The sequence below is a fragment of the Dioscorea cayenensis genome, chromosome 16 (genome assembly GCF_009730915.1).
Source record: "Dioscorea cayenensis subsp. rotundata cultivar TDr96_F1 chromosome 16, TDr96_F1_v2_PseudoChromosome.rev07_lg8_w22 25.fasta, whole genome shotgun sequence".
NCBI classification, from domain to species: domain Eukaryota; kingdom Viridiplantae; phylum Streptophyta; class Magnoliopsida; order Dioscoreales; family Dioscoreaceae; genus Dioscorea; species Dioscorea cayenensis.
Genome location: NC_052486.1, coordinates 17065537 through 17079316, shown reverse-complemented (window position 1 = coordinate 17079316; position 13780 = coordinate 17065537). Strand labels below are relative to the sequence as shown.

Genomic DNA, 13780 nt, shown 5'->3' with positions numbered 1-13780 from the left:
CGGGTGCATGTTCTTTTGGCATCTCACTCGGAAGCCTACCTTCAACCCTCACGACCACTTGTCAGTGATCACCTTCACTTGCTTTCCTCTAGGGTCTGGTCTCATGATTGCCTCGGCAAGTTTCCATATGGCCTTTCAGAAAAGAAACTCGCACTGGTCCCACCCCGATTTTTCAAGGTTATGTAAAGAGGCGGTGTGGTTGCGAAGTGTGGCCTCAATCGATTCAAACCTTGTATTTGGCAGTGACTGACAAAATCTAGTCAAGGCCTTCTCCAAATCATTCATTCGGGTTTCCAAACCTCAAACTCTGCTTTTCCACATGCGGGGCTTGTTGTTGTGGTTGGAAACCCGGTGGCCCCATGGCCTTGGTGGACCCACGATTGCTCCATGAGAAAAGTGGGATGATTCTTCCAACCCGGATTGTAGGTATTGCTATATGGGTTTCCTTGAGGTCTCATGCCATTACCTACAAAATCAACGCTTCCACCGCTGATACATCACCACTGGGAGATCGGGTAATCGGAGGGGCATGTCCTCCACCACACTGCTGTAATTCAGTCACGGCACATTTCTCTATTTGAGTTAGAATATCTAACTTCTACTCAAATTTTCCACTTGAGCCGCCAATGAAGTTATGGCATCTATCTCATGGAGCATCGCCCGACCCTTTTTCTTCTCCCTAGCATTCCATTAGTAGTCATGTAACCCCTATTTCTTCAATTAACCGACGGGCCTCATCGGGAGTCTTGCTACCTAAGGTACCTCTACTGCCGCATCCAAGAGTTGTCTTGTACTCGGGTTCAAACCGCTGTAAAAAGTCTCGAACAATCATCCACTTTGGAAATCAGTGTTAGCGGACACTTTCTCGGGGAGCTCCTTGAACCTTTCCCATGTCTCAAATAGCGACTCCAATTCCAACTGAACAAAAGATGAGATCTCATTCCTAAGCTTCACGGATTTTCTGGGAGGGAAATAACGGGCAAGAAACGCTTCTACCATCTCCTCCCATGTGGTAATTGATGCTCAAGGTAATGAGTATAGCCACTGCTTCACTCTCCCCTTTAGGAAAAATGGGAAGGCTCGCAACTTGATGGAATCATCTGTCAACCCGTTTATCTTCAGCATATCACACACCTCAAGAAAACTCTTTATATGACTGTTTGGATCCTCATCGGCCAAACCATTGAACAGTGCGGATTGCTGTAACATGTGGATGAATGCCGCTTAGCTCAAGTTCGAGTCAGTAATCGGGGATGCACAATACTCGATTGTGTCCCTAACACTGAAGGTCTGGCATAATCGGATAATGTTCACTGTTGCTCATTCTATTCTGCCATGTTTTTCGCATTCTTCCACTTCAAATCGGCTAGATTAGACTGTTCTTGCACAAGCTCTTTCCCTTTTTCTTCTTAGTGTACGCTCAAGCTCTGGGATCTCCTTCAATCAATATTAAAGGGGTTCCCTCGGGTCATAACTGAGCTCGCACCCAAAAAGAAAGAAAAAAAAATCAGAACGATTATAGAATAAGAAGATATGAAATAGAATGTATGGTAAAATAGCTAAGAAAACAAAGTGCAAAGTATCTCTAAACGCCTACTCCCCGGCAACGATGCCAAAAACTTGACAATGTCCCCTTGCGTATATCCCGCAAGTGCACGGGTTTGTCGAAGTCATAATCCCAGATGAGCGGGTATCGTATCCACAAGGAGTAGGGAATAAAAGCACTTAATTCGCTTCTTAGCTATGTGAAAGATAAATAGTGATATATGTGACAATGATTCAATTCTCAAAAGTAAAAACAACAAGTAAGAGAGCACAAGTAAATGACAAGGTAAGGCAATCGATTAAGATGGGGTACCCGGATATTGCTCCGCCTAGGACAATCGTTTCAAGTGCAAGAACCATCTATTATGCTTCCTAATTAATGCAACAGTGAGTCGTGGAAATCCTTAATTACATATTCCCAAATCTAAGGTCAACCATGCCAAACTCTATACATGTCACGGAGGAGAGATTGGATAACCTCTCAACCTTGCACTTGCATAGAATTGCAATAAGCTCTAGGGATTCCAAGTGATCAATTACTTCCTAATTATAGACCTAACCCTTTGGTCCAGCTGGAAGGTCCCTAACCACAATTAAGCTCTAGATACTAAGATCACTTCTACGCTTCACTCCATTGCACCCGCAACTAAGCCCCAGCGGAAGGTCATCCCTTAGACCATTCACTCTATTATGGCCGCAAAGAACTCGAGGAACGGAGGTAGAATCTAACACATCGGAGGGGAAAGGGGACACTCATGTACCTCTCGACTCACCCTCTCAACCCTCTCCAACCTAGCTTTGTCTAACACTCGTGGTGTGTCACTCACTCACAAGGTTACCAACAAGAACTCTTAACCCTAGTGTCACTCTAGGGGAGTATTCAAACAATCAAGCATTCAAGGTTGGAACTCATAATAAACATCAATTAATTGAAACATAATAAAGAGATTCAATGAAACGAATACATCCTAGGGTTCACAAATACCCAAGTACCCACTAGGGTTTAGCTCTCTATGGAGCTAATTACAATCAAAGAAATAGAATGTAAAAGCAATGAATCCATAGAAAACCCCCTCGATAGTCGTATCGATGGTCTTGTGAGAGTCCTCTACTCGTCGCAAAGGGTCCTTCGTCCGGCCTGGGATATGCCTCACTGGATCAGTGGTGACGAAAGCTCTCCCAATAACCTTCTTCCAAACAACGCGCGATGTCGGAGTCGTAGAACCTCTCCAAAACCCTAGCCAATACCTCTCAAAACCCTAGCCGAAGCCCTCTCTCAAGTTAGGGAAAAGATCGAGAAAAGAATGCTGAAATCGGGGCTGAATCGGCTTTAAATAGGGCTGGAATCGGGGATCCACACACCCCTGCGTACGCCCATGTGGATTTTTCACACGGGCGTGTGGAATTTCCACACGCCCGTGTGGATTCTCTGTTCTGCAGTTTTCTCGGCCGGTTGTGAACAGTGCTTTTACAAGACTTTGCTATAGTGTTGCTACCGTGCTCTGCTACAGTATCCGGCCTGAAATACTTTCTGAATCCATTTTTTTATCGAGGTAACGCAAACGGGCACACGTTCACGTCGTGGATCGCTTTGCTTCTTCAATGACGGATAAGTTGATGGACATCTTGTTCTATGTGCATAAGTCGGAATGCTTGAGTGTGCTGCCCTTGTGTCCCTCCAAATGGTTGTGCTAAGTCAAATACGAGGAGGTTGGCACACACTCTAGCATCTCACACCCGACCTCTGTCTTCGCGTTTGAACCTTAGCAAGATTTCCTCCAAAATCGGTTCATTATGATCCACATTGGCTTCTTTCCTTCATAATCGGCCTCACAACCCTACCTGCATAAAAGTAACATAAAAACACACATATTAGTGTAAAAACCTGAGAAAGGTAATGCTTAACATAAGGAAAGAATGCTTCACATTCATATCACACAAGCACTTATCAATTAGTCTCGGTATTACTTGGTAAGCTTCCTTGTGGTTTCTCTGATAGAGACTTCGCGATTTTCCCCACTTGATTTTCTAAATTATGCAATGAAGCGGTGTGGTTACAAAGTGTAGCCTCGACCGATTGGAACCGTGTATTCGATGATTGCACAAATCGGGTCAAGGCTTTCTCTAGACCGGGCATCCGGGTCTCCAAGCCTGAAACTCTATTCTCCATGTTTGAGGCTTGTTGTTATTGAAAACCCGGTGGTGCGGTGGCCTTATGTTACCCTTGGTTGTTCCATGAGAAATTAGGGTGGTTCCTCCAACCTAATTGTAGGTATTGCTATAAGGATTGCCTTGGTTTCTCATTGTATTACCCACATAGTCAACTTGCCCAATGGAGGGTGTACCACCAACGGCTATTGGGCAATCGGATGGGGCATGTCCCCCTCCACATCCATCACAACTCGTTACGGCTGCCAATCTCGAAGAAGTTATAGTATCTAACTTCTTACTCAATGCCTCCACTTGTGCCGCCAACAATGTAACCGCATCGATCTCATGGATGCTGGCCACTTTATTCTTCTCCCTAGCACTCCATTGGTAGCTGTTCAACCCCATTTCTTCAATTAATTGCCGGGCTTCTTCGGGGGTCTTGCTACCTAAAGTACCTCATGCTGCTGATTCAAGTAGTTGTCTTGTACTTGGGTTCAAACCAATGTAGAAAGTCTGAATGATCATCCACTCTGAAAACCCATGTTGAGGACATTTTCGCAGGAGTTCCTTGAACCTTTCCCATGTCTCGAATAGAGACTCCAATTCCATTTGTACAAAGGATGAGATCTCATTCCTAAGCTTTGCAGATTTTTTGAGAGGGAAATAACGGGTAAGAAAAGCTTCTACCATCTCCTCCCATGTAGTGATCGATACTCTAGGTAATGAGTGTAGACACTGCTTCACTCTCCCCTTTAAGGAAAATATGAAGGCTTTCAACTTGATGGCATCATCCGTAACACCATTGATCTTGAGCATATCACACACTTCCAAGAAATTCTCTATGTGACTGTTTGGATCCTTATCGGCCAAACCATTGAACTGTGCAGACTGCTGTAACATGTGGATGAATGCTAGTTTTAGCTCAAAATTCTGAGCTGTGATAGGGGCCGCACAATGCTAGATTATGTCCTCAATACTGACAGTCTGGCGTAATCAAAGAGTGTTCTCTATTGTTCATTCTGTTACGCCATGTTGTCAGATCTTTCAACTTCCACTTCAGCTAGATTCCACGGTTCTTATACAGGTTCTTTACCCCTTCTTCTGAGTGTATGTTTAAGTTCAGGATCACCTTTAATCAATATCGAAGGGTTCCCTCGGGTTATAACCTGGAGCTGCACCAAAATAAAGAAAATAAATCAGAACGATGGTAGAATAAGAAGATGGGAAATAGAATGAATGAATGAATAGCTAAGATAGCAAAGTGTAAAGTATCTCTAAACGTCTACTCCCCGGCAATGGCACCAAGAACTTGACAACGCCCCTTGTGTGTGACCCGCAAGTGCACGGGTTTGTCAAAGTAATAAATCCCAAGTGAGTGGGGTATCTTATCCACAGAGAGTAGGGAATATAAATACCAAAATTGTAATTTAACCAAGTGAATATAGATAATGATTGTGTTGATAAGATGTGATGTAAATAGAAATAAAAGAAACAAGAATGAGAGGCACAAGTAAGTGAGAGGTAAGGTAATCGATAGAAGTGAGGTACTCGGACAATGCTCCCTTTAGGACTTATGCTTCAAGTGCAAGACCTACCATTATACTTCCTAATTAATGCTTAATGAGTCGTGGAAAATCCTAACGCATACAGTCCCAAACCTAAGGTCAACCTTGACTAACCCTACACTATATCCCGGCGGAGAAATCGCTCAGTCTCAAAACCTCACACTTCACAAGGTTGCATAGAGTTCTAGGGATTCAAAGTGATAAACCTTATTCTTTTGTGTAGATCTAACCCTTTGGTCAAGGCGAAAGACCCCTAGTTACAATTAAGCCCCAGATACTAAAGTCACTTCAACGCTTCATTCTGTTACTCGCGCAACTAAACCCTAGCGGAGTTCATCCCTTAGCACTTCACTCTATTATAACCGCAAAGAGCAGGAGGTAGGATAAATCACACCGGAGGGAAAAAGAGACACTCCGTTACCTCTTGACTCACCCTCTCAACCCTCTCCAATCTAGCTTTGTCTAATCCTCATGGCGTGTCACCCATCCACAAAGATTACCAATATTGACTCTCAACCCTAGTTTCACCCTAGGGGAAAAATCATTCAACAAGCATTCAAGATTGGAACTCAATTAAAAACATCAATTAAGGAAAGCATAATGGAAGGTCAAAGAAACAATAACATCTTAGGGTTTACAAAATCCAAGTACCCACTAGGGGGTTTAGCTCTTCATGGATCACAATACAATCAACAATGAAATCAAAAATAAAGATAAGCAAGCCATAGGAAAATCCCCTCGGTATTCGTGTCAATGGTCTTGTGGAGTAGCCTCGTCTTCTCCAAAGGTCCCTTGTATGGCTTAGGGCACACCTCGCCGGATCGATGCCGACGAAAGCTCCCCCAATAACCTTCTTCCAAACGAAGCGCGGTATCGAATCCGGAGAATCACTATAAAGACGTGCCGAAAGCCTCTCAAAGCCCTAGATGACGGCCTCTCAAAAGATGGAGAAAAGTTGGAGAGAAGGGGGGAAGAAGATCTCCAAAATCGGGCTGAATCACGGCTTAAATAGGGCTGGAATCAGGCATCCACACGCCCCTGTGGATCTACCACACGGGCCTGTGGAATTTTCACACGGGCGTGGGGAATTTGCACACGCCCGTGTGGATTCTCTTAAAATCTGATTTTCGACCGGCTGTGAACAGTAACTGCTGCAGTGTCTTGCTATAGTGAATTTCTACTCTACCTGCTACAGTACTCCGCCGAAACACTCCCAATTCCACATTTTTCATTGAGGCAACATAAACGGGCACACGTTTATGCCGTAGATCGCAACTCTTCTTCAATCAAAAGTCTCATTGGTGAAGATCTTGCTATCAATGCACAAGTTGGGATACGCAAATGTGACTGCCTTCGTGCCCCTCCAACTCATTATAATGGTTTGAATAGATGGAGGTTGGCACACATTCACGTATCTTAGAGCCCCACTTGTGTCTTCGCGTTTGTTCCTTCCAAAATTCCCCCAAATAATGCATTTACGATCTACTTTTGGCTTTTTCTCTCAAAACATAGCTTCACAACCCTACATGGGCAAAAGAACACAAATACACATGTATTAGCACTAAAACCTGATAAAAGTAATGCTCATCGTAAGAAAAGAATACTTCGTATTACTAATACACAAGCACTTATCAGAAACAATCTGATACAAATCAAAATTCTATTTCTTAAAAATTACATCACATCAAGCTTTCTAGACAGCCAAAGCGCCTGATGCTAATAGAGATTTATGCTTTTGATACTAAAGTAACTAAAATCAAGTCAACAACCCTCAGAAAAACTAATAACTGGTTGTAGCTTAATTCTAGCCTTGGCTTTGTTCAAAGAGAGGCATTTTCTACTAGCCATGCAATGCAAAGAAAAAAAAAGAAAAAATGTTGATCCATTTTTATTTCCAAGCCACAAAGGAGACAAAGGATCAAAGGACCAATATTGAGATTATACAAGAATTCATATGTGGGAGTTTGACCATGTAGTAGTCTCCAGAAAAAGAATTTAACTCTGGGGCTACATGTAATCTCCAAAGAATATGCTAACCATTCCAGTTGTCCTCTGCTAAAGAATGTTTTTGATTAAAGTGATTATAAATCACAGTAAAAAGTTTGTTATCAACAAAAATTGGAAACCAAACCTATTGATTAGGAATAAAGTTATCAAAAACTATATTTCCCAATTTGTTCCAATCCAAATGAGTCCCTAAAAAGTAAGTCAATTCCTCACAATCAATTCTATTATTTTGTAGAAAACCAGGCACCTTCATAACCTCATGTGGATAATCCATATTCATAAGAGTGGGTTTAAAAACAAGTGGAATATCAAAAAAAACCCCCGGATCATTAAAAAAACTAACAACATTAGGATTGAAAACATTAATCCACAAATTACTATCAGTCATTTCACAAAGTATTCTAAAGAATAGGAAGGTTTTAGAGGATAGTAATTGGTATATACTGTATATACTAGAAAATCTACATACTTATGCTTCAAAAAATGAATCAAGTGCTTGTTTCCACAGTTTAAAATAGCAAAAAATACTCTTAGCCATCAAGGAAATCTTAACATTTCTAAGGTCTCTAATTCCCAAACCTTCCTTAATTTTAGAGAGTGTAGTATTGCTCCAACTAATGGAATGAAAGCCACTACTATTACTACCCTTTCGACATAAGAAATTCATAGCCAATTTATATATCTCATCTAAAGTGGAGTTAGTAATAGGATAACAAGAAAAGAGATAAGAAGTAATAGGAAATAAAGAACTATTAATGAGAATAAACCAACCAGTTGTAGAAATTTTGAAATGATTCCAATAATTAACACAGTTTACAACTATATCAACTAGATAATGGCACTAATGAATAGAAAGTCTTTTCAAGGAAATAGAAACCCTTAGATAAGTGAAAGGAAAAGTTCCCAGGTTCATGCTCAAGTAAGATTTGATGGCATAACAAAGCTTCATATTAATCCAACTCAAGAAATGTATAAATGACTTGCTGGAATTTGCTTTTTGACCAGTCTATCCTTATATATGTTTAGACACAACTTACAGGATTCGGCAGTTGAATGAGAACCTATAGTGATGACAATAAGGTTATCGACAAACATAACATGTTTGAACTTAAAAACAAGACCTAAATCAAACCGAGGGACTATATTGAGATTCATTGCATAATAAAAGATAGCTGAAAGGTTTTGAGAAAATAAGAGAAAAAGTAAAAGGGAAATTGGATCACCCTATCTAATTCCTCAAGAGCTTTTGATCCAATTCGAGGGTTGATTATTAATGAGGAAAGAAAAGCTGGCTGAAGTAACCTAGGCTTTTACCCAAGATATCCATTTTCAGGGAATTTCATAATGGTAAGGGTAGCAAGAATAGCATTCCACTCAAGGATACCATAAGCCTTTTCTATATCAATTTTAAGTAACATCCTAGGAAGGTTTTGGGCATCAAATTGTAGGGAATGATCAATTTCCTGGACATCTATAATATTATCAAAAGTAGACCTGGCAACAAGGAACCCATTTTGTTTAATGCCAACAACCTTATGAATCACACACTCCAATAGATTAGTAAGAATTTTGGAGACAACTTTATAACAAACATTGCATAAAGAGATAGGAATCTAATCATCAACTTTATTAGGATAATCCTTCTTAGGAATTAGCACATCAAAGGTCTAAACCCAAGAGCTAGGAAGGCTTAAGACCTCCCAGTAATACAAGGAACTTTAACTACCTCATAGTAATACAAATAGAACTCCACATTCAAACCATCATGACCCAGGCTCTTGCCTTTGGGCATGGACTTAACAATATAAAAAATTTCATGCATAGTCACAGGCCTACTAAGAAGTTGAGCCTTAAAATAAAAAAGAGAGTTAAGGTCAGGAGGAACTACCCTAACTAAATCCAAGACAGAGGAGGTTTAGAGCTTCGAGTATAACTTAGAGAAACATCAAGAAATACTTTTAAAGTCTAAATGAACAATACCTGTGTCATCCAAATTAATGTCAAAAATTCTATTCCTATGATTCCTAACCTTGGGCACATTATGGGAAGAGTTCGTATTAAAATCTCTGTTTTGAAGGGACAAAAGCCTAGCTCGTTGGGCCCAATGGATGGAGTTTTGCTTAAGATGAGCAGAGTGGCTATTATAAAGAGATATAAGAGCATAAGCATCTAACGAAGTAGGTTCATCAAGAATTTCTGAGGTCTCTAAATTAGAAACGACAGCCTCAGTGTCCTGAATTGATGGGCCACCAATTCTTATTATGGATTGACTACTACCATCCCTTGAGATGTCATACACTTCTCTATAGAAAATAAATGTATATTGTTAATTAATTTACCTTAAATACAATTTATTAGCAACCAAAAAGGATAAAATATGATGATCATTATTAGGAAAAGCAACCAAAGTTATTAAATCAAAGCTCAACTTCAAAGTTCTTGCTAATTAATATCTTCTTTTTAATTATTTTATTAAGACATTATGAAGTGTTACATAATGTCTACAACATGTCAACTTTCTGTATACTTGATGAAAGCAAACCTTTAAGATATTTTCTAACATGGAAAATAAAAACTAGTCCTGTAGTTCACAAGAAGAAAAGGAATTTTTTTTAAACTTTTTGATTTATGCATTTATTGGTATATAGAAATATCCACTTACCAAGATGAGAAGTGAGCAATGAAAGTATGCAATATTATGAAGTAGTAATTTCAACTTGGTAAATATAATATTCAATAGTAACAACTTTTGTAATTTTTAATCTCTCTTGGAAGTAGATCACAACTAAAAAAGCAACGTAAGAAACTAATAGAACATCTATAAGAGGACAAGACATATTGCCCCAAAATATTATCAAAGTTGTACTGAAAATCCAAAAGCTGGTGCTTCCTCCATAAAGATGGTTGTTCATTCACAAAGAGAATTGGTACACCTGAAATGAAAAGGGTAGGTAACTTGTAATACTCTTAAACACAAAAAATAAGGACAATGAAGTTTGAACTATAGAGCGATATACCAAATATTAGTTCTGGTTAAACAAAATTAAATAGAATTTCCCCATATCTTTCATCAAAAAACTTATTTGAAATTTGAACTATAAAGTAATATACCAAATAAACTTGCAAAGCTATAGATCAACGTCGTTGCCCTTTGTTGCTAGTTAAGCTATTGAGTAAGGTCAGTGTCATCTCTCCCTCTCATCTCTAGCTAAGTTGTCAAGCAAGGTCGTTATTGCCAATTGCTAATAATGTGGAAGGAGCGATGCTTTATTTACATATTAGGTTTCCCAAATAAGTTTCTCGAATGATGTGGATGCCAAGTTGGCATTTAAATCATCATCCATGTCATTCTTTCTTCCATAAACTTCAATTCAAATAGTATAAATCCTAAATTCTAAAAACTATAAAACAATATAAAACCATTAATTTAGAACCCTAAGGGTATTTTTGGATGGAGGTAATGGACACTGCTGAAATGTTAATAATTTTCAACATTAACTTATACCCATGTTTTGATGCACAACTATGAGAATGGGAATGAAGTGTGTATGGAATGAATAGTGGCATTGTAGAAGAGTGTTTATTCGGTCCAAAATTGGAGGGAATGACATTGCATGGAATGAATAGTATTTTATCCTCGGTGAATTTTTAATTAAATAAATATTATTAAGTTAGATAATTAATTATAATATATAATTATATAGATAAAATAACAATAAATAAAACTTTTAAATTTAATTTTCTTTTTAAAATTATGAGTTGGGCCACCAAAGCATAGGGTCCTCTTAGTAATAAGTGAGTTTTCCACCATTGACAAATAGAAGGCCAGCGAAAAATGAAACAAGAAACCAGAAGTAATAAATATGAGTTAAAGATGCTATGGATAAGAGAAAGGAGACAAGTGATAGCCGCCAATTATTTTCAGGCAATGTTTTGAAATCCGATTAAGGGGTGCAACCCAGGAAGGCTTGTAGGTCACGGTTCAATAGTTAAGCTTGGTTGAACTACCTATGAAAATAATATATATTTTTTATATTTGTAATTGTATATAAATATATAAGAAATATTATAAATTACTAAAAATTTTTAAAAACAATAATACAAAAATTCAACAAACAAATAGTCTTTTTATCATTTATAAGCATTAATTTTATATCTTAAATAAAATCTAACAAACATGCCCTTATAATTTAATATAATATAATTTAAAATATAAATTTGAACAAACACAACATTAAAAAATTAAAAATAAATTTTATACATAACCCCAGGTTGAATCCGTTCGATTAGACCAGATCAACAAAGTATCCACTTGGGTCAACCAAGTCAATTTCCTATGTTAAGTTTTTATATCACTGAACCTTATGGCATAGCCTAGTCTAATCTAACTAAATTGAACAGGCCAGCTCAAACAGGGTTTAAAAACATTACTGTCAGGGAATATATGAAGAAGTTGAGAAGTTACCAACCTTAATTGGGATGTAGAAAGTGGTAATTAACCCACTAATTAGATTTTGAATTTAAATCAAGAGAATTCGCAATACTTAGGAAACAAATTTATAAAAATTAATTGAAAAATTAAAAATAAAAATGATATTTTTCCGTATTTTAATGACAATTAGACTATAGGTATTTTCGAGAATGAAAAAGGTTCATTTTTTTTGGCTTCCAAAAGAACTACTGCTTTTTATCATCACAATTTACGGTATGTAAAACCAATGTTTTTAGATCCGGATCAGACCGGTCGGTCAGACCGGGTTGACCCGGACCCGACCTTAAAATCGGTCAGCATAATATATAAAACCGGGATTGAAGCAACATCCCAAACGATTTGACCGGTGACTCGCTCGGGTCATAAGCCCGGGTCTGCACATAAATTTTTTTTTAATTCTAATTTTATTTTATAATATACTAATGTTGGGTGTTGATAGTTCCAGTGGGTAGTGTGATTAAGAGAGTCACTCAAAAACTCACTAGAATAAGGAACTTGCTTTTCTTGAAGAGATTCTTCTAACTTGATGTGCTTTCCAAAATTAATTAATCATCACATAAATCATTGAGAGGAATTTTACTAAACATAGTCTCTAAATATACCAAGCTTTAGCCACATCATCATCCTAGTCACTACTTTGTGCCAAGTCATCATTGACACGTCATCTTCTTTTGCCATGTCACCTCTTAACTTGTCATATAATGTCAATCCATGTCGTCAGACTTAACAATCTCACCCTTTGGCATTATTTGACACAAGCTTCTTGATTCTGCTTCTGTCAGACTGGTACGAGTTACAACACCCTGTTACAACATGAACTGACAACAGAATATGACTATATGACTATTACAAGATTGATTTTTTTAACAACACATCATCTAGTTGTTGTAATTACTACTACAAAATACAGAACACACAACCAAAGATTAACATAATACATAACTAGACACTGAAATCATTCTTAACCAAACAAAATGAAACACAAACCAAGCAAGCAAAATAAATTGTTTCAATTTTCAAACAACTTAACAAAACGAGTAGCATCATAGAATCTTCTCGTCCATTGTGGTAGATGATGACAAAGACACCCTCTTCGTTGTTGCAGTGCTGCTGGAGGCTCCCCCTTTCTTTTGTCAGATAGCTTTAAGTTGAGCCTTAATGCGATGCTTCTGTTGAGAGACAAGGGCTAGTTCTGCGGATAATGTTTTTTGTTTCCTCTCTAGGTCTTCAAGCTGTTGACTAAGCAACTTCTCCCAGTCTTCTGAAATGGGTATACTTGAGTCTTCATTTCCTTCAGCAGGTGGTGATGACTATCTCCCAACTAGCAAGTCAATAGTTTTTCCAACAATGAAGAGCTTTAGAGATATTTTCAATTTCTTGATCCTAGATACCAACTCAAGCTTCTCCAATTGAACCTTGTTGTGCAACAGATATTGATTAATCAAGGCTAGACAACCAAGCTAACTCACAGTAGAAGTGATATGAATCATGTCTGTGATTCTTTCGAAAATAAACTGCCACAGATTGAACTGTCTTTCAGTAACCATGGCATACAACAACATTGCCATCTCCTTTAGAATGCTTGAGTTGTGAGCTGTTGGAAACAAATTAAATGTGCCTAATTTGAACAGAACATTGTATTTGACTATCAATTTTGAAGTTGAAAGTCTTGATTCTGAACCCCAGGTACTGCACTTTCCTCCAGTTACTGTTTCCACTATTTCCTCATAATTTTCAAAGTCTTCATCATATACATATATTCCATTATTAGCTTTAGTGGAGAATTCCAGAAATTCATTGATGCTTTTTGGTGAGAATTTCACCATCTTTCCTCTGATAAACACTTGGTGATATTAACTATCTCTTGGATACTTGATGTCTGGGGATAAATTGCTATAGAATTCTTGCACAAGTGAAGGACTATAGTGTTTTGCAAATGCAACTGATTGGAACAGTCCTTTTTCAACTAGAAAATCAACCAGTCCATACTGGTCAAAGGCAGTTTCATTAATCACTCTTT

The 13780-nt window shown here is 38.1% G+C and overlaps 1 non-coding gene across 1 annotated transcript; it reads left to right on the top strand.

Annotated features, from left to right (window-relative positions):
* The first annotated feature begins 4231 nt into the window (after positions 1-4231).
* On the top strand, positions 4232-4338 carry LOC120279890. The gene has a single exon (XR_005542191.1). It is a non-coding gene; the product is annotated as a small nucleolar RNA R71 (small nucleolar RNA).
* The last annotated feature ends 9442 nt before the right edge of the window (positions 4339-13780 follow it).